The following is a 22,485-nucleotide window of genomic DNA, read 5'->3' as shown; positions in this document are numbered from 1 at the left end:
TCTGAAAAAGCTTTTTATCTTGATGAAGTCCCAGTAATTCATTTTTGCCTTTGTTTTCCTTGCCTTTAGAAACTTGTCTAGCAAGAATTTACTGCTGCTGAGGTCAAAGAGGTTGCTGTCTATGTTCTCCCCTAGGATTTTGATTCCTTTCTCACAGTTAAGTCTTTCATTCCTTTCAAGTCTATTTTTGTATATGGGTAAAAAAAAAATGGTCCAGTTTTATTCTTCCACATGTGGCTGTCCAATTTTCCCCAAATTTTTTGTTGAAGAGACTGTCTTCTTGCCATTGGACATTCTTTCCTGCTTTGTCAAAGATTAGTTGACCATAGAGTTGAGGGTCCATTTCTGGCTTCTTTATTCTGTTTCATTGATCTATGTGTCTGTTTTTGTGTAAGTAGCATACTGCTTTGATGATAACAGCTTAGTAACATAGCTTGCACTCTGGAATTATGATGACATCAGCTTTGGTTTTCTTTTTAAATATTCCTTTGGCTACTCAGGGTCTCTTCTGGCTCCTTACAAATTTTAGGATTACTTGTTCCAGCTCTCTGAAAAAAGGCAATGGTATTTTGATAGGGACTGCACTGAATGTGTAGATTGCTTTAGGTAGCATAGATATTTGAATAATATTTGTTCTATGACCCAGCAGTTGCACTACTATTTACATCAAGGATACTAATATAGTGTTCTGAAGGGGTGCCTACACCTCAATGTTTATAGCAGCAATGTCCACAATAACCAAACTATGGAAAGAGCCCAGATATCCATTGACAGGTGAATGGATAAAAAAGATGTGGTATAAAAATACAATGGAATATGACTCAGTCATCAAAAAGAATGAAATCTTTCCAAGTACAAAGATGTGGATGGAACTAGAGGGTATTATGCTAAGTGAAATAAATCAATTAGAGAAAGACTATTACCATATGATCTCACTCATATGTGTAATTTAAGAAACAAAACAGGATCATAGGGGAAGGAAGAGAAAAATAAAACAAGATGAAATCAGAGAGTAAGACAAATTATAAGAGACTTTTAATCATAGGAAACAAACTGAGGGTTGCTAGAGGGAAGAGGGGTAAAGACAATGGGGTAACTGGGTGATGGCCATTAAGGAGGGTATGTGATATAATGAGCACTGGGTATTATATAAGACTGATGAATCATAACTCTATCTCTGTAACTAATAATACACTGTATGTTAATTAATAAAAGGAAACATTTTGATCATTCCGATAGGTGCAGAAAAAATATTCAATACAAATCAATATCCATTACTGATTTCTTAAAAAATGGATATTTATTTATACAATACAAATACAAATATTTATAAATAAAAATATAGTTGTATAAAAAAGAAAAAGTTTAACATCATCAAGGAAATGCAAATTAAAACCACAATGAGATATCACTGTATATATACAGAATGGGTATAATAAAAAAGGCAGGTAATAGCAAGTATTAGTGAGGATGTGGAAAAATCAAAACTCTCAAACACTGTTGATGGAAATGTGAAATGATATAGTTGGTTTGGGATATTGTCTGGCAGTTCTATAAAAAGTTAAATGTATAATTACCATATGTCTCATCAATTCCCTTTCTAATTACATACATAAGACAAATTAAAATATATATCCATACAAAATCTTATACATGAATAGGCATAACAGCTTTATACATTATAGCCAAAGGTGGAAACAACCTTATGTCCATCAATGAACCGATTAGTGAAATGTGGTATACCCAAACAATGTAGTATCATTCAGTTATAAAAAGAAATGAAGTATTGATAAATGTTACAGTATGAATGAATCTAAAAAAAATGTACTAAGCAAAAAAAGCCAGTCATGAAAGATTAGATACGGTATGATTCTATTTATATGAAATGTCTAGAATTGTATTTTCTGGAGATATATAGGATATTCATGATTGCCTAGTGCCAGGGGATGGGTAAGATTGGGGATTGACAGCTAATGAATTTAAGGTTTCTTTTGAGTGGTGATTAAAACATTCTAGAATTCTATTACGGTACTGGTTACACAATTCTCAATATACTAAAATGAACTATACAGTTTAAATGGGTGAATTTTATGATGTGTATAATATCTCAGTAAATCTATTACCAAAAAATTTGTACTATCAACCATCAATATGCTAATACTTTTGGGACTTTAGACAAAATGGACATATCCCTAGAAAAATGCAGCTACTAATCATGAAACAATAAAAAAATTAGTGATACATATTTTTTTAAAGGAATGATAGATAGTTTAAAATTCTTCTCACAAGGAAATTCCAGGTCTTGTTGATTTCACAAGTGAGTTTTATGAAATATTCGACGGACAGTTTATCCTAATATTTTATAAAATGTCTAAACAACAGGAAAACAAAACAAATGATTACAGACCAATTCATTCTCAGTACACTACATGTCTATTACCAAATCCAAAAATGTTAAAGAAAAGGGAAAAAAAATGTATAAAACTACTTCATGTAATGAATACAGATATCAAAATCCTAAATAAAACATTTTAAATTGATCTAACTCTGAATAAAAAAAAATAAATCACAACCAACTTGAATTGACCATATATATATATATGTGACTCTTTCAACATAGAAAATTCATTAGTACATTTCACCATAGTAACATATTAAAAGTAAAAGATCTCTGTAATTGCCTAAATTTTAAAAAGCATTTAAAAAATTAACATTTATTCATGACTAAAGAGTCTTAGTCAATTAATTATAGAAAAGAATTTTCTTAGCCTGGTAAATTAGTTATTTTAAAAAAATAAAATACTTAAAATACATAGCCTTCTAAATAAGAATATTTGAGACTCATTTTTCTAAAACAAGAAAAAGAAAAATATGCTCACAAACTCTGATTCTAATGAACCTACTATTGAAGGCCCTAGCAAATAAAATAACACAAGAAAAATATGTGATTGGCCAAATTATTGAAATGGACAAAATAAAATGGTTGTCATTGCAAATTACATACTCATTTAAATTTAGGAGCCAAAAGTAATTGAAAGACAAATTATTAGAAATAATAAAGAGTTTAGTGAGGTTGTTGAGGTCTTAGATTGTTCTTATGAATGGTGGACTCAATGGTGGTTATTACATTATTTAAAATTACCTAAATAAATGTAGTCTATTCATTGGCTGATGATTCAAATGTGCCATGACCCAGGAATCAAAATTAATTTATTTTTGTGCACTTAAGTCCCAAAATGGATTGGGGGATCAAACCACTACCTAATATGTTGTCATAGAACAGTACGTGTCACAGTGTATCTTGGTGATATCCCATAAATCAACTTTGCTTATAAACCTAAGACTATGAGGTAGGAGATGACCAATAATCAAGCACATTTGTTGTAAAGAGGGTATCAAAGTATCTATTGAGTCCATTATTCAGTGAAAAACAATAAAACAATTATCTGGCATAAAGGAGACAAAAAAATTGTCTTGAACTGGCTACACAAGTATCCATTGTGAACAATAATAATTATGAAAAACTTTAAACTGGAAAATACACTGTAAAACTTGAATGACTCCATTGTGGTAAAAAAAATAATAATTAACCTCTATTCAAGTTCATTGTTGAAGAGATATTCACTGCTCCATCACCAACTCAACCCCGATAAATTCTCCAGGGAGGTTTTCCTCACTTTCCTCTTCGTAGGTTTTAAAACTCCTTATGCTAATGCAGTGTCTGATACAAACATTAATCTTAGCATCAATAACACTTTCTTGTATTACCATTTGCATATTTGTTTATAAGACTAAACTAAACTATTTGATGATCATATTCATTCTTATACCTCCAGAAGCCAGTAGAGTGTATATTAAGAAATCAGAGGTGGTGGGTATTATAGAAGGCACGGATTGCATGGAGCACTGGGTGTGGTAAAAAAATAATGAATACTGTTTTTCTGAAAATAAATAAAGTAATTTAATTTAAAAAAAGAAATCAGTAATGATCATTTACTCAATTAATAAATGAATGATTAGATAAACAAATTCTCGGGCTGATGGCATATTTTTTGAGAAACAATCCATTTTCAATAGATGATAGAACAACATCTGGGACAAGGCCTCCTTATAGATAGAACTTTCTTTTTTGCAGCCACCAGACTCCTACAGACATTATTTTCATTTTAGGACAGAGAATTTATTTATTTATTTTTTAAGATTTTATTTATTTATTTATTTATTTATTTGACAGACAGAGATCACAAGTAGGCAGAGGCAGGCAGAGAGAGAGGAGGAAGCAGGCTCCCCACTGAGCAGAGAGCCCAATGCGGGACTCAATCCCAGGACCCGGAGATCATGACACAAGCCGAAGGCAGAGGCTTTAACCCACTGAGCCGCCCAGGCGACCCTAGGACACAGAATTTAAGCATGCATCTATGCCAGTCTATACCAGGCCCTAATTCCAGATTTTGTTCTAGATATAGGCTATAATTGTTGGAGGGAGGCACTGATGGAACAGTAAGAGCAGTGTATAAAGAAGTGGTTTCACATTGAGATACCCCTTATACCACTTAGAATGGCCAAAATTAGCAAGACAGGAAACAACATGTGTTGGAGGGGATGTGGAGAAAGGGGAACCCTCTTACATTGTTGGTGGGAATGCAAGTTGGTGCAGCCACTTTGGAGAACAGTATGGGGGTTCCTCAAAAATTAAAAATAGAGCTTCCCTATGACTCTGCAATTGCACTACTGGGTATTTACCCCAAAGATACAGATGTAGTGAAAAGAAGGGCCATCTGTACCCCAATATTTATAGCAGCAATGGCCATGTTTGCCAAACTGTGGAAAGAACCAAGATGCCCTTCAACAGATGAATGGATAAGGAAGATGTGGTCCATATACACTATGGAGTATTATGCCTCCATCAGAAAGGATGAATGCCCAACTTTTGTAGCAACATGGACGGGACTGGAAGAGATTATGCTAAGTGAAATAAGTCAAGCAGAGAGAGTCAATTATCATATGGTTTCACTTATTTGTGGAGCATAACAAATAGCATGGAGGACAAGGGGAGATGGAGAGGAGAAGGGAGTTGAGGGAGATTGGAAGGGGAGGTGAATCATGAGAGACTATGGACTCTGAAAAACAATCTGAGGGTTTTGAAGGGGCGGGGGGTGGGAGGTTGGGGGAACCAGGTGGTGGGTATTGGAGAGGGCACGGATTGCATAGAGCACTGGGTGTGGTGCAAAAACAATGAATACTGTTACGCTGAAAATAAATTAAAAAAAAAAAAAAGAAGTGGTTTTCTGACTTCATAACCCATAACCCAATTAACATTTCACCTGTTTCTCACACCCTTGTGGGCCAGGATCTGGATGTCAGGACTGCTTAGTTGAGGAAATCTGGATGATGGAATTTTGCAAAACATCTAACCACACTCACATTATCTAAAACATTGAACCTAATTGGAAGACCCAGTATTTGGTTATTACTTAATCACCAAAAGAAATTATTTAGTCCAGAAAAGGAATGAGGAAACCAATGTTAAAGTCCTGCCCCTTCAAATCATCACTTGTTTTCCTATTAAAGAAAATGAGAGTGATACTGAGTCAGGTCTTACAAAAGTAAGTCGAATGTCCCTGTGTTCCCTTACTTAGAGCATCTGGTCCCTCCTTCTCCCTTCATCCTCTTTCTTACTACCTTCCCTCCATTGTATTCTTCCTCCAAGCTGTTTGCTTTTGTGCTGATGGACCAACTCAGAAGAATTTTTTTTTAATCATGTTTATTATTTGTAAGATTATGTTTTTCTTGTTTCTTATCCATGTTTTACTGGTCTTTTGGCCAATGTAGAGGATATGTAGAAACAACACTTGATGAGTACACCAGAGGATATGCTTCCTTTCTCTAGCCTAGAGGTTTTCGTTGTCTTCCAGTTACTTTCATAAAATGTTAACCTTAAGGATGGAAATGTCACCTTTAAAAATATCTCAAGGATCTAAACTGAATTCACTTTCAAACTTTATTATGGGACATGGACAAGCATGTCAAGTTCTCAATTAATAGATGAAATATTATCTCCTTTCTCAGTCTTAAATGTCTTCCAAAGCATTTCATGGCCATGCAAAATAGTTGGTTGATATTTTGGGGAGTATCCAAGGAAGTGATTGAGCGCACTGCTTAAGAGTATTTTTTGCACTAATTAAATATTCCAAACTTCTATCAAGATTATTGTCACCTATTTAATGGCTCATTGAGTTTACGGGCTATGCAAGTCTCTTTCATCAGTAGAGTTAGGACATCCATTCTTGAAATGATAAATTAAGGCATGGGATAAAATGATAAAAGAACATCTGAAGATTATTCACATTTCAAACTTCTGACATGGACAATTCTGTTCATTGATGAGATTAAGAATCTGATGAGCTTGGAGGATTCATTTTCTTCAAAGAGTCTACTCGCACTTTTTTACCCAACATAGGGCATTGAAAAGTTATGTTGTGGTGATATTTTGTGCACTTATATGAGGTATAAGCAGAAAAATACCTTTAATATAGTTGCTAAAGCTAATCTGTAATAGAAGCCCTTATCATGTATATAAAATGGTTGAAACATGGAATCCTAAATAACTTCCAGCATTTCTTGCACAGAGGAGGAACAGAAGTAGGCATTAGAGGTTGAGCATTATAAAGAATTCATCCATTGATCCATTCTTTTAACAAATAATAATAAAGCAATGGCTATTTGCTAAGGACTGTGTTGTGCCCTAAGGATGTACTGGATAATAAAATGGGTATAAAAGATTACTTCTTGTTGCTTACTATCTATCTGGGAATAAAGTAAATAAGCACACAAATAAAAAGAAGTTTTGGCTTCAATAAGTGCTATGAAGAAATAGGGAGACAGACTATAAAGAAAGGGCAGGGGTACAATCATAGGTGGAATAGTAAAGACATTTAAGCTGACACCCAATGGAGATAAGATTGAATCAGGCAAAAATTAAAGGGAAATGTGCTTGAGGCATAGGGAATAGCTTAAACAAAGGACGTAAGTGAGAAAGACCTTGGGAAACCTAAGTGGCTAAGTCAGTTAAGTGTCTGCCTTCTGCTCTGGTCATGATCCCTGCTTCCTGGGATCCAGTCCTGCGTCTGACTTCTTACTCAGAGGGGAGCCTACTTCTCCCTCTGCCTGCTGCTTCCCCTGCTTGTGCTCTCTCTCTCTGACAAATAAATAAATAAATTTTTTTTCTTTTTTTTTTTTTTAAAGAAAGAATCTGGTGCCCTCGAGGGTCTGAAAAGTCTTTATTGCTGAAGTATAAAGGGCCAAAGATAAAATGGTCAAAGATGGGGGGCAGAGACCAAGATCTTGCCAGGTTCATTAGAACTTTGTATACCATGGTAGGTAAATTATTCAGATTTTATTCTAAGCCCAGGAAGAAGTGATAAAATATCACTCGAGTTGCTGTTTAAAGAATAGATTAGAAGAAGTCAATATTTGGAGCTTGGAGAGAAGCAGGTTGATTGTTATTTGTAATAATCTAAGGATGAAATGCTGATGGCTTAGACAGAGTGGATGTAAGAAGATGAAGACACATGACAAACTTGTGGTCTGTTTTTGAAGGAAAAAAATGGGAACTGATCATATGTGGAGTAGGAGAGGGTTTGTCAGAATTGGCAAATGGGGGATATTTTTACTGAGGTAGAGAAACAGATTTGGGGTGTGTGTGTGTGTTTGTGTTGGGGGCCATTCTGGATGTCAAGGAGGCAATTGAGTCTATAGTTTTGAAGCTTACATGAGATTACTACCTTGAAAGTTATCAGAATCTAGGTAATCTTTGATACCGCAAGAAGAGCAGACATCATTCTGACAGAAAATCTAGAGAAGGAAAGGAAATTAGCGAGAATGAAACTTGAGGAATGCCAGCATTTTAGGAGTAAAGGAGATGTAAAGAAAAGAGCCTGTAAAGAAAAGAGAAAAAGCATGGACACAGAGGTTGGAAAGAGAGTCTTCACTGGGCAGGGAATAGTCAAAGGAACAATTGCCATCTGAAGGCAAGAGGGGATGGGAGCCACAGCACAAGCCAAAACTTTGGCCTTTCATGGATGGAAGATTTTCTCATTTGTAATAGGAAATAAAGAGGTTTCGAAGAGTACAGATGAAAAAAATATATTTTAAATTGGTGGAATGGTATGCCAGGTCATACTTTCTCAATCTAGTATTAGTCAAGGCCCTCAGATTTGGAAAATGGGGGACAACGATACATAAAGGGGAAAGGGGAACATACGGCAGAGGAGAGAATATCAGTCTTGAGAAGAGGGAAACAAATTACTAGAAAAATATAATAGGATTGATGGATAGTATGCTTTAATATAATTTGTATAGTGCCTTCCACTTTACAAAACACATTCATGCCCAATGTTTATTTGTTCTGTAGACACCAATGACAACCAGTTCCAATTAATGCTCATTATAGCTGATGGGGTACATAAACCAAGCGTTATTGTCTACAAAAAAAAAAAAAAAAAAAAAAAAAACTGGCTCAGAGAATATCTACTTCACTGGAAGTGGTTTTGCTGCCACGTGATGGGATAGAGGTTCCAATCTGGATTTTCAGACTCAGAATTAATGTCTTACTCTCCACTCTCCATGTTACTCAAATTATGTTTAACCTTCAATGGTAATCATAGTAAAGCCCAGATACGTTAGTCTCCTTTTAATGCTCAGTTGTTATGATTAAAGATCGAAAGACACGAGTTATTTAAAAAATACTAGCGCTATCATTTCTTATGTAATACATGCAGATTCAATGCTGGGACACAGCTCTACACAGCTGTGACCGAATTTTTGCGTGGGATCATATTTTTAGACTGACGTGAATGGTCAAGGCAGCTGAACAACCAATTTAGTTGATTTTGTTCCACCAACTTGACTGGTCATTGGGCTGAACTGACCAGAAGGCACTATCATGCAAACACAGCGAGCTATGTTTTTCTAGAAGATTCATGCTATGCATCAGAAGCTGTCTTAACTATTTCAGATCGCTTGAGTAGTACTCTGCCGTTGAAGTGACAATACATTTTTGAATCAGCTTCGTATGAAGAATATAATGATTTTAGAAAGATAAACAACTTAATATTTGGGTTTTCCCATCTGCATCAATGGTGCCCTTTAGTTGAAAATAACAGAAATTGAGCCTTACTAAAGAAAGAAAGAAAGAAATTAACCCTGATTAAATTACACAGAGAAGCGATTCATGTTAAGTGTTAAATAGATCATATCAGGAAAGATATGAGAACTGGACATGGGTTAAAGACACAGGGCACTTAGTAACTAACCAGTGCTATAGCCTGAATTGCTAGAACTGCATTGTACCTGGCTAGTTCTTTAGCAGGCCATTTTCAGTGTCTCTGAGTGCATGTGTGTAAGGCCGATTATCTCTAATACTACTATTGCTACTACTATTACTACTAAAAACAATATCGGCATAGGGCACATAATGCGGTAAGTGCTTTATGTGCTCATATAAACCTAGAAATTAGGAGTAAGCATATCTCCATTTAACACAAGAGGAAACTGCAGCTTGGAGAAATTGACCTTTCTGCAAATCATGTGATTAGCAGGTGGCAAAATTGGAAACTCAGTCTATATGAAGGCCAAGCTGTGTTCTTTTTCTTTTTTTTTTTTTAATATTTTATTCTAATATTTGAGAGAGAGAGCAGGAGTGAGAGAAGAGGGGTAGAGCAAGGGAGAGAGACAAGCAGGCTCCCCATTGAGCAGGGAGTTGGACTCAGCTTTGGACTTGAGCTTGGGCTTGATCCCGGGACCCTGAGATCATGACCTGAGCCTAAGTCAGACAATTAACCAGCTGAGCCATTGAGGTGCCCCATGTGTTCTTAACTTCTGTTCTAAATGGTCCATCATGTCAACTTAAAATAATGATCTCTCTGGTCAGTTAATACCATTTAAGGAAGCACAGCTTATAGAATAAACTTATTTATTTTTCTCTTGGTCATTTTACTGTTTCCTTTAGGTCTCCTATAAGCCTGTGTGAATAGACACTTATGATTAAAAATCCAATGCATCGGGGCACCTCAGTGGCTCAGTGGGTTAAGCCTCTGCCTTCAGCTCAGGTCATGATCTCAGTGTTCTGGGATCGAGTCCTGCATTGGGCTCTCTGCTCGGCGGGGAGCCTGCTTTCTCCTCTCTCTCTCTCTGCTTGCCTCTCTGCCTACTTGTGATCTCTCTCTGTCAAATAAATAAAATCTTAAAAAAAGAAAAAGAAAAAAATCCAACCCATCTGATTTTCAACTCCCACTCAAATTATACTACACACATACCACCAAATAAAATAAGAAACTTGCCTATAAGGAAAAGAGGAAACGTTTTCTAAGATATGCTACCAAAGCATGAGTAAAACTCAGCTAAGACTGTGTAACATACTAGTCATGTTCTGAAAGGAACAGAATGCTTCTTTTGCTACATGACAGTTAGAAACACCTTTTTAGAAGTAAAAGACTTCTGGGGCTCTTGGGTGGCTCAGTCATTAAGAGTCATTAAGAGTCTGCCTTCAGCTCAGGTCATGATGCCAGGGTCCTGGGATGAGCCCTGCATCAGGGTCCCTGCTCTGTGGAAAGCTTGCTTCTCCCTCTCCCCCTCCTCCCACTCCTATTGTTTGTGTTCCCTCTCTCGCTGTCTCTCTCTCTGTCAAATAAATAAATTTTTAGGTCCCCCCAAAATGGGTCCATGATTAAAGGAGCAAGACTGATATAAAGCGAAGGTCAAGGAAAGCTTTATTTTGTGCCAAGCATCAAGAACCAAACTGAACGTTCGGGGCCGCGCCTTTTACAGAGAGGGCGACCTCTCTCTGCTTCACAGACTAGCTTTTAAGGGCAAAGGCCATGTGGTTGGGCCTGGCCACGCAGAGGTGGCCAATGAAATTGTAACACAGAGAAAGCTGCACAGTCATGCTAGGTCACACATAAGTGACCAATTGAATTACCATCTACCCTAGTAGACATTTGAACTAGCCTATCACCTTGGTCAGAATTGGCACCCAAAAGGTGGGGCCCACACTCCTTGGTAGCTAGGGAGACAGTATGCACCCCCACTGATTGGATACCTCCACCTGGCCTGACCCACTCTTGTATTTGGGCTTTGTTACCTCGGACTGGTTTCCTGGGCTTGTTTTTAAGTAAGTCCCATGGGGGGAACGGGGGACAGGGACAGTTTAAGTTTTGCTGTATAAACAACAAAATGAATGTTTAATCCAAGATGGAATCTCTCTGGCTAAATAGGCCATTACAAAACAAATAAAATCTTAAAAGAAGAAACAGAAGAAGAAGAAGAAGAAAAAGAAATAGTAGTAGCAGTAGTAGTAGTAAAAGATCTCTGAAAGACATCTTCATTGCCACAAAGATACCAGCTCCAATATGGAGCCCTTGAAATGGGAAGCACTGATTCTGTAGTGATTCTGGTAAGAAAAAGAGTAAAAAGGAAGGAAGGGAGGGAGGAAGGAAGGAAGGAAAGAGAGAAGTTCATGGGGGTATACTTTACCATCAGACTCATGATCAAAATTAAGTAAAGAAAATCTCAGCCAAAAGAATTCTGACATTAGTAGACACTGTTGGAAGCTCTCAGAAGCCACGGGACTTCGCTGTACTCCTTGTAAACCAGTCTTTCACTGTTTATAGTTAGCTTCTGGTACAGATAGAAAGTGAGGATGCAGAATGTTTCTCACTGTAAATTAATTTTTCTATTCTAGGAAAAAAAAAAAACCCTCCGAGTTCAGATTTTCAGGTAAGCAGAAACACAGTATATTAATTTCCTCTAAGGTAAGATATATAGAAAGATCTTCCTGTGTTTTGCTTTGGGATGTTGTTTTGTTTGTTTTCAAAATAGACTATTCAGTGGAAAGAGACACAACTGATAGGAAGAATATATGCAGTTATAGTCACTGCATTTGGTTAAAAATATTGTTTCCGTTTGTCACCAACGGATGGCCCAAATTAAGATGAAAGAGGCTTACCTCCAAAATAAAAGTTATTTACATTTCTATCTCTCACTTAAAATAAATACATACCTTCTGTCTGGATAATATGCAAACTAGAATCATTTAAATGAGGAGGGAAAAAAAGTAGACCTGCTGAAAATAATGTTTTGCAAAGTTTTCAGGGAAGTGGTCACAGCCTTTGGGAAACAATTTGAACCTGAACTCCAATAAATGAGAACACTGTCACCTCATAGGGACTCCTAATCAGGCCTTCTTTGTTCTGTTGCTCCTATTTTCACAAGAAGCTCCTTGCTGATACCTGCACACATTCTTCTATTCATATGTAAATTGAATTAAAGTTGTTATTCTTTCTTCCCCACAATCTGTTTTTAAAGTAATAAAAAAAAAAAAAAAAAAAAAAAAAAAACGTAGGAGAGGGTGGTGGAGACGGGTGTAGGCTAATAGACGCAGGCCGGTTCTGACTTGGCACCAAAGCTATGGTAGTCCTCTTGAAGGAGAAGCTGTGCCTCTCCTTCCCAGTTATTGGCTTAGACATTTCCGCTGATAGGACATTGGGATTCCAAGGGCAGTTTTATGGTTCTTTAGACCTCTGTGATTGGGGTGGGGGTATGTAGATGGTCCCCGCCCCTGTCAGGGAAGGGAAAATAGTCGGTTGGCCAGAAGAGAACAGGGAACCACACACCCAGGGTTCAACTCCTGGCTTTGCTGTTCACCTGCTAGAGGCCTGGAAAAAGCCGTATGAGATTACTGGGGCCTCCCTTTCTTCTGTGTGCAGATTAATTGCCTGTGGCAAATGCTGTGTGCAAATTTCAAGGGCAATTGAGTCCTGTGTGCTTTCCTAGTGCTCCTCTTATGTTTATTTTCCTCTCTCTTTCCTTCTCTCTCTCTCTCCCTCTCTCTATGTTTTGTTTTTAAGGTCATGAGATGCCAATTTTATGTGCAGTAAAGTTGTGCATTTCCCAAGGTGACTAGGGCACCCCAATTGCACTTTAAAACCCTCAATTATAAACATATCCATGATATCTAATGTCTTAAGGGAGTAACCTAATTCTCCTTTGTCAGAGTCATTTTATGTGGATGCTTCTTATTTCTATAGGAATGTTGTAGTTATTAGCTTAAACCAAATAGGACATTCCACTCTTAGGTGTCTTCCTTTCTCAATCTGTTAAGAGATGCTCACAGATAAGGAAATGAAACATATCTACAGAGTGTCTCAATTTTAAAAGAAAGGCAAGGGTTAATAAAGCAATTTCTATAAATATAGAATTTCTATAAATTCTATAAATAAATATAAGTAACTACAGCTCGTGTTCATAATGCACCTCGGGTTGTGTTCCCTATTTAAAACGATAGCTTGTCAGTATAGTTTATTAAAGAACTTGAGTTTTAAAAGAGAATATAAAAAGATTTTTAACAAGAATACAAAAAGAAAAAGAAAGGAAAACACTTGAATAAACTGTTTTCTCTCAGAGAGCTTTGGGTCAAGAGGGACATCTGGGATCAGACAATTGCTGTTAAATCCCTTTTGTGAACTAACAACTGTGATTTTTTTTTTAAAGATTTTATTTATTTATTTGACAGAGAGAGATCACCAGTAGACAGAGAGGCAGGCAGAGAGAGAGGAAGGGAAGCAAGCTCTCTGCTGAGCAAAGAGCCAGATGCGGGACTCGATCCCAGGACCCTGAGATCATGACCCCGGCCAAAGGCAGCGGCTTAACCCACTGAGCCACCGAGGCGCCCACAACTGTAATTTTTGAGAAAGGTAATTACTCTCCTATAAGCCTTGGCTGCCTCCTCCCTCATATGAGGTGGGGTGGGGTGGGGTGGGGTGGGGCATAACCAGTAAGATGGCTATCCAGATTAAATTAGATAATACGTTAAAAATCCAACCTCCATCGGGAGCTCAGAAAACAGTGACAGTCACCACTTGCCGCAGAAGTTCCTTTCATTTCAGGAAGACCCTGTGCCCAGAACCATTTAGAATTGCACGGAACGCGCGCTGGAAGTGTTCGGGAAATTAACCAGGTTCTCCGACAACAGGTTGCGGGAGTCAATAGATGAATATTTCACCGTTTCAACCATGTGACTGCAGTCCTGTGGGAAGAAGGGTGGTGGTGGTCCTCAAGCTTTTGCCCCTGCTACCAGCCTGCTTGCCCCATTACAAACCCCAGAGGTGGTGCCACCAACACTCCTTCCGCTGATGGGAGCCAAGATCCCAACATCAGCGCTGGGTGCACACCAGATGCCCATGTCCTTACCTGTGTCCCCCTTCCCACGTCTTCAAAAGCTTCCCTTTCAGGCTCATATGTGTAGTTATTATATATATATATATATATATATATATATATATATATATATATGATTTGCATAGTGGAAAATTGAACAAGAGATGCTAGAGATAATAAATCCCACAACTGTTATTTCTGTTTGAAAACCATGACACAGTGTGGCGAAAGCGCCGAAGAGTCCGGGGTTTGTTCTTGTTTGCAAGGGCTTTGCTTCGCATATTTTACTGTCAGTTTCTTGACATTTTTGTCAGCTTAGAACTGGAGGGCATAGGTGCTGGCGGCAGGTCTCACCACATTTTTATTCTCCATTGCATCTGCAGAGACTAGGTTAAAAAAAAAAAATACAATAAAACCGGGGGGCAGGCAGGGATGGGGGCGCTGAGGAAGAACCAGGAAAAGAGAGGTGATGGTGTCAAAGGCAGAGCGTCGTGAGGGGCCTACTGTGAAAGTCAGAATGGGTGGGTTTTCCACTGGCAGCTGGCGCTCCCCATCCAAGGTGAGCCCCCCACACCCCTGCCCCTCACCCCCTCCAAAGAATCCTGACACAGAAGTGCTGAGACTTGCTATGAAAGACAAGACATTTTCTCATTTCCTCCATAATGCAAGGGATACAGAGGGAAATATTTGAATCTGTTGGAAAAGAAATCTTTTTTCTCTCTTTTCCAGCCCTGACCCCCTCCACAACACATTCCCCCTCCTCCATCTCCAGCAAACTGTGCGTTTCAGGACAGTGGAAGTGTCTGCACAAAACCACTATTGTTTTCCTAGCAATATCAGCCCTGGCTCAAATCAAGCCTTAAGGTTTTCTGCCTTTTAGAACAAGAAGCTTTTTTTTTTTTTAATTCTTGTCAAAAATGTACAGAACTGACATTCAAGATGTGATAATGTGGGAACACCTTTTCTGCCCCTCCCACAGCTTTTGTAAACAAAGGGGGAAGGAAAGAAATGAAGAGCGGCCCTGGCATCAGCTCAGAACCATCTTCCCCAGGAACCCCACCTAAATTTTATTTTAATATCTCCACATTTTATTTTTTGTTTACTTTATTCTCTTTTCTCTTATTTCTCTCTATAGGAAGATATTTCCCAAAGTGCCCAGGAAGGGGGGAATATGTGTTTTCTTACTAAGTAAATCTGGATAATGCATATTCCCAGAGTTTACCTAAAACCAAGTCTATTTTATTCACCAGAACATTCTTTAATATGGAAGGGGGGCCACAGAGCTCTGGGGTCAAGGCCCTATAATTCCAACAACATGGTTCTAACAGTCACCTTTTTGAGCATATTGATTGTAGACTTTATTTAGTGTATCTGATTGTTTGCTTTCACTGCTGAGAAAGTTCAAGTATTCATCAATTTCAGGAAAAGCTAAAAGTTATTTCACAAACCATTACCAGAGTATGCTGATGTCCTCTCTTGGATATTGGAAGAGAGCACTGATTAAGGCTTTAAAAAATAGAGGGACAAGTGTGAAGATAAATAAAATAGCTTATAATAACCCGCCTGGATGACCCTGTTGGCATTAACAGTATAAACAAAGTAAGATGGGGAACCTGGTTAGGAGAATCACAGTATGAGCGTCTTGGGGAACATCTGCACACACCTCAGTAGGGTGACCTCCTATCAGCGGAATTATTGAGTCAAAGGATTGCATTTTCACAAATTTGACAGATGTCACAAACGGCCCTCCAAGGTCACATTGATTTATACTTCCCCCAAGATCTTTCTTTATGTCTATGATTCTTTTCTGTTAATTTTTCCCTTTTATATTACTTCATTTCTCTATTGGGCTCCAAATGAACTTTAACTGATATTTTGAAAGGATTATATCCAATCTATAGAATAATTTGGGGAAACTGACATCATTATAGCATTGAATCTTACTCCACAGGAGCACAAAATCACTTTTTTGCCTTTCATAGAATTTAGTGTTCTGTAAGTGGGTTATGGATGATTCTTGAAGTGCTTTGTCATTTTAGATATTGCCTTGTTATTTTAGATCGGGGATTGCCCTTTGTTCTAAATAAAGCTTATTGGAACCCATCCATACCCATCATTTACATACAGTTTACCCTGTTTAAATTATGTCCTTGCAACAGAGACCATATGACCTGCAAAGATTAAAATAGTTACCCTCTGGCCCTTTACTGAAAAGTTTGTTGACTCCTGCTTTAGATCATTTGTTTTCTTCCATTATATTTTCAGTATTTACTTTTACATAGAACAATTTTTATTTGTAACTGCTCATTACTAAAGTCCCTTGTTTGTAGTAATTTCTGATGATTCCTCTGAGGTTTCTAGGAATGCAAGCTGTCATACAAAAATGATGATAATTTTATTTTCATATTCCTGCTCTATTTATCTATTACTTTCATTTGTCTAGTTCTACTGACATATATATACTATTGTATGTGCTTCTTTTATTTATATGTAGAGTTATGCTTTTTTCTCTATATTACACTGTTTGTTCCTATTTTATTGAAATACACTTTAATCAAAAATGGATGCTGAATGTAGTCACGTGTTTTCCCACAACCCTTGAGATATTCATAAATAATGTTCTCTTTTGACCTTTGTATATGATGCATTTTATGAATATATTTTTCATTTTGAAGCCATTGGGGTTGAATTCCATTCACTTGGCTGGAAAACGTTCTTTTTTAATGAGCAAGCTGAATTTTCCTTGCTAATAATGTATCAAGACTCTGCATCAGGGGCATCTGGATGGCTCAGTCAGTTGAGCTTCTGACTCTGGATTTCAGAGAAATCGAGAAGGGCTCCAGGCTCATGAAGGAGTCCACTTGCGACTCCTCTCTCCCTCTTCCTCTGCCTCAACCCTGCTCGCACTCTGTCTCTCTCTTTCAAAAATAAATAGATTGATCTTAAAAAAAAAAAAAAAGACTGCATCAATATTCAAAAGTAAAATATACCTGTCTTTTTGTAGTTTTGTGGTTTGTAATTTTAAGATGTTAATATCATGTTGGGTTTATAAAAACCAGTTGACTACTTCCTCTTTACCCATGCCTTGGCTTAATTAAGAGCCTCAGAACTGTTTCTTCCTTGAATAATTAAAAGAATGTACCTATGAAATCATTTGGATAGTGGGGTTTCCTGACCAATATTGCTGTAGCACATCTGCCAGTTTTCTACATTGCTACTGGACAAAATGCTCTGTATTTGTAGGAAGGAATTTAGTATCTTGTATTTTTATTAAAAACTATCCATTTCATTTAGACTCTCAAATGCTTTGGGACAGAATATGTTTAGATAAGTATTTTTCCCAGATCTGTAAGGATTTTAAAAATTTACTTTTTATGCATCTTTAATGATGTTATTTATGTAGTTTAGGAAAATGAGGGTTAAATCAATCAGAGAAGGACATGTGATGAGAGATACGGTAGCAATAGCCCAGGATGATTCACCAAATATATTTCCCTGGGTCAGAACTGCCTAAACAAACAATCAGCAAAAAAATAAAATCTGTGGGCTCCTGGAAAAAGGAAAACATAAATTCTAAGTAATAGATAGAAAGAATACAAAAATGGAAGTTCTAAATGAGAAGTTGAAGAGTCATCTTTCAAAAATAAATATAATTAGATACTTAGCGATAAAAAACAAGGGTGTACAAAAAATCTTTTTGGGCAGTGCTGAGTCAAACCATAAGCACTGGCATGGTTACAAGCTTGTTGTACAGAAGGAGTTTAAGCAAAGAGAATATGTCCAGCCTGGAGATGAGGGGCATCCTTCCCTCACATGGGTGATATAAAAGTGAGTCACTAGAAAAGAAAACGTAACTAGAATACCCTGTTGGTTATCCAGTGGTCAGTATTTCTACATTTAGAAATCCAGTGGTAGGTATTTCTACAAATTTAGAATCAACCTGTAGAGAACACTTGAAAGGTTTTGATATGGTCTGAAAGTGATTTATATTTGCTGAACTATGGAAGGAAAGAGGGTGAGGCTGGTGGTGAGGAAAACAGAAAAGAAAGTTAAGGGCTTTAAATCCCCATCTTGCACAGAGGGGAGAAAAGAGATGCCTTAGCAAATAATAAAACATGGAACAGATTTTGAAGAATGTTATTTAAAATTATAAAATAACCAACAAAACCCAAAAAATAGTAATTTGATCTACCTGTCCAATGTTGTGGAGGTAGATAAGCAGGCTATATCTTCTTTCTTAGTGAGAAGCAACCATTGATGTCTAACATTGACAAGTCAAACTTCCTTTTCTTTTCTTTTAAAGATTTATGTACTTATTTTAGAAGTGAGGGGAGGGCTAGAAGGTCGAGGAGAGAAAGACCCCTCAAGCAGACTGCCTGCTAAGCATGGAGTCCCACTTGGGGCTTGATCCTAGGATCCTGAGATCTGTGATGTAAGCAGAAACCAAGAGTCTGATTCTTAACCAACTGAGCCACCCAGGTACCCCCTTATTTCATTTTATTTATTTATTTTAAGTAGGCTTCACACCTACTGGAATGCACCCCAGCATGGGTCTTGAACTCATGAGCCTGAGATCAAAATCTGAGCTTAGATCAAGCATGGGTAGCTCAGTGGTTTGAGCCACATGGGTGCCCTGACTAGCCAACTATTCCGTGAATGTTTACTAGAGTTATAGTGATAGCTCTAGAAGGCCTAGGAACAGAAATAAATAAGCATGGGTGCCATTGGAAAGGAAGACTCTTGGGTGGGAGAAATTTACTTTGGAATAGAGAAGATATCCTCTCCATTTTAGCTGATAATTTTTTTTTTCTTGTTGTGTTCATGTGTCACTGCTGTAATAGTGTAATAGTGTATATAAGTATGGAATTTTTTTTCAGATAACTGATTTTTTTATATATTTTCCCCAAGACCAGCAAATATACAAATGGGGACAATTCTTTGAAACCTAAAAAATATTCAGGTTATCCTGCAGTCAATCTTCCTTCAGAAAATTTGCATACTAATGCAGACTTCTAAATCTTATTGCTATTACCACTGTAAAGCTAGTTTTCTCATTTATTTTTTGGCTTCATTAGCCCAACTTTATTCAAAGGATCCAAAAACATATATCTTTTAAAAGATTTATTTATTTATTTATTTGACAGACAGATTAAAAGTAGGCGGAGAGGCAGGCAGAGAGAGAGAGGAGGAAGCAGGCTCCCTGCTGAGCAGAGAGTCCAATGCAGGGCTCGATCCCAGGACCCTGGGATCATGACCAAGCCAAAGGCAGAGGCTTTAACCCACTGAGCCACCAAGGCGCCCCATCCAAAAACATATTCTTTAAAAGATTGTATTTATTTTATTTGAGAGAAAACAAGAGAGAGAAAGAATGAGTGGTGAGAAAGGGCAGAGTTAGAGAAGGAGAGAAAAGCTGACTCCCTGCTGAGCAGGGACCCCAATGCCTGGCTTGATCCCAGGACCCTGAGGTCATGACCTGAGCCAAAGGCAGATGATTCACTAACTGAGCTACCCAGGTGCTCCCTGAAAACATATTTTATAAAACTTACCATGGGGTGTAAACATTGTTGAACATATTTTGCCCTTTATCACTTTGTGTTGTACTGAAATGAGTCAGGTAAGTTAGATGAATCATCATTAAGGAGATTTAACTTCTGGAACATTCTAATTCTCTGGAGGAACTGATATTATATTTCTTATTGGGGAAAAATAAAAAAGAAGAAGAAGAAAAAGAAAAAGAAAGAAAAAGAAAAAAAAATGCTGGTCATTTAGCCCAGTAATTTCCACAGCTGAACATCAGATTCATTTGGGTGGCTTAGAAAAAGCACAGATATCTTGGGTTCCTTCTTGGAAATGGATGAGTAAGTCTATGGGGACCACAGGAATCTCATTATTTTAAAAAAGAATTTTGAGGCACATTCAGGCTGGGAGCCACTACCTATACTGCTCTGGTTTCCTTTCTCCTGGCCAATAGGAAACACCAAGAGAAATTAACTCCTCAATGTTAATAAACATATGAGCCTCCACATCACCCGTATCTTTTCCCCTTGACTTTTGTTTTGTTGGGTTTTCGTTTTTGGTTTTTGTTTTTTAATTTCACTTGGCTGTATCCTAGTCTTGATCTGATAAAAGTGAATGGACTTTCTCAACTGGTGAATGGACTTTCTCAACCGGTGGCTTAAATGGAGTTTGTATTTATTGCTACTTTTGTAATCCAAGAAAATCTGCTCGGCTAAAACCTATAGCTGCCTGGGAAGCTGGGCCTTAGCTGCCCACTTAGCATGTTTCCCCCAGGGCTGTTAAAAGGACTGTGGTGTGGATATGGCAAGTGGCTATCTGCCCAAGTACAGTGGTATGTGAGCATGAGCTCATCCAGGAAGAACTATGTATTTGCACTGTGTACAACTTGCAAAGAACAAAACTCTTGAATAACGTGGAAGAGAGGCAAAATAGTCCTCAGATAACTCTCAGTGAGAATTCCCTTGTGGGTCAGGGAAAAATAGCATTTGGAGTCTTGTGGCTAGTATGGTGTTTAAATGTTCTGAGTGGGGAGGAAAAATCATGCTCTGGATTTTTCTGTGACACAGCTCTCTGTGGTGTCTGCTTTTGCTATTTCAAGCAATTTTTAAAACCTGGACATTGAGAGGTTATGTGTCAGGAGGCTCTCCCTTCAGCAGGGTCTTAGAAGTAAGTTAGCAAAAACTTGCAGAAGTGACTGGAAAGTGTGATGGACAACACTGCTTTTCCTGGTTTCAGAAATTCTTTCTCCCTTGATCTTCAAGACCAAACTCCTTCTGATTAGCATGTTTACAAGACATAAAGGAGAATAGAGTTGGTTATCAAGAATGTACCTTGATGTTGAATTGTCTAACCCACATGGGTCACTCTTTCTTTCTATCTTAAAAGGCATTGGAGGGTGGAAAGCAGTGAGGGGGCTGGGAAGGAGACTTTCAAGTCCTGAAAACTGTGGGGTAAGCAGACACAGACACATGAACTACTCTGGAATCACTGATCTTCGACCGGACATCACATGGGAGCTGCTGAGTTTGAACAATGACCTAAGCCTTCTGCAGCCCATTAGCCACAAGCCCTCAGGCAGGTGTCTTCAGAACTCTGAAGAAAAAATTAAGCATGAAAAGTGTGTTGTATGTCTTGCTTGTGTTATAGTCCTAGCTGAGACAAAGTGATTTTTGTGGAGTCCTTTTCTCTCTTCCCTAGTGAGCTTGGAATTGGATATTAAAGAAGAAAAACAAAGAGATATTTGTCTTAAAGCTTAGAGCACTGAACAAAACAGACTGTGGGAGGCCAGTTAACCCTTTTCATGTGCTTCCAGAAAGCTGTTGCTTTGCTCTTTACATTTACATACAAGTTCATAGAAAACAACAATAACAACAACAAAAACACATAATATCATGCTCTTGTGTACAAGGAAATACTGACTTGATGTCTACGTGACACTTCAGTGTAGTTAGGGAAAAAATGGTGAAGTTCATGGATTGGCTACTTCGTTAAGAGATGTTTGCTTTCTGCAAAGATCAAGGTAATGCAATCCAGACTTGGGGGAGGGGGAATGTGACACTACTTAGAACAAAATATTATTGATTTCTCACTGTCCCTAGTGGATGCGGGTGAGAGGGGAGATGCCCTTTCTCTAAGTTATATAATTAGCAAAGTACTAGAGGTGGGAGAATTCTGGACAGGTGTGTACATTTAGGAATATTTCTAAAATTTCTAAATATTTGAAATAAAAACAGAATCGTGATAAACTGTAAAATAAGTTCTTACTCTACCAAACTATCTTCCCCTTGCCCTATTTCCTTTCCATATGTGCCCAGGGAGAAAAAAATAAAAGTAATCCAAAGACTTCTTCAAAGTTTGAAATACTAGAGTCTAAGAAATTCTAAGAGAATTTAGATAAGTCAAATACTCTCTTCCTTTCTTCTCCTAGAGTATAGAGTCTTCAGCAGTAGCACGAGGAAGACCCAAGTGTGAAATGCACTGTTGTGGGGATCAGTGTTTTCAGAAACTAACAATTCTTGCAAAATAACAAGCCAGAGGCTATGTGTTATTTCTTTCACACTTATGGGCAAAACCTGCTTTCCATAACAAAAACAATAACAACAAAATGCAATGCTATTGCCTTGAGTTCCTTTAGGTAGATATCTTCTCTTTTCTCCTCTCCCAAGGAGAAATTTTTAGCCACTTGTTGAGAGCAATAAATGCCATTTTCCTGTCCCGGTAATTTTCCCACTCCTCACTTGAGAAGCCTAAATT

Source organism: Mustela nivalis (genome assembly GCF_964662115.1).
Source record: "Mustela nivalis genome assembly, chromosome: 6".
Taxonomy (NCBI): Eukaryota; Metazoa; Chordata; class Mammalia; order Carnivora; family Mustelidae; genus Mustela; species Mustela nivalis.
Note: the sequence above shows the minus strand (reverse complement) of the source record.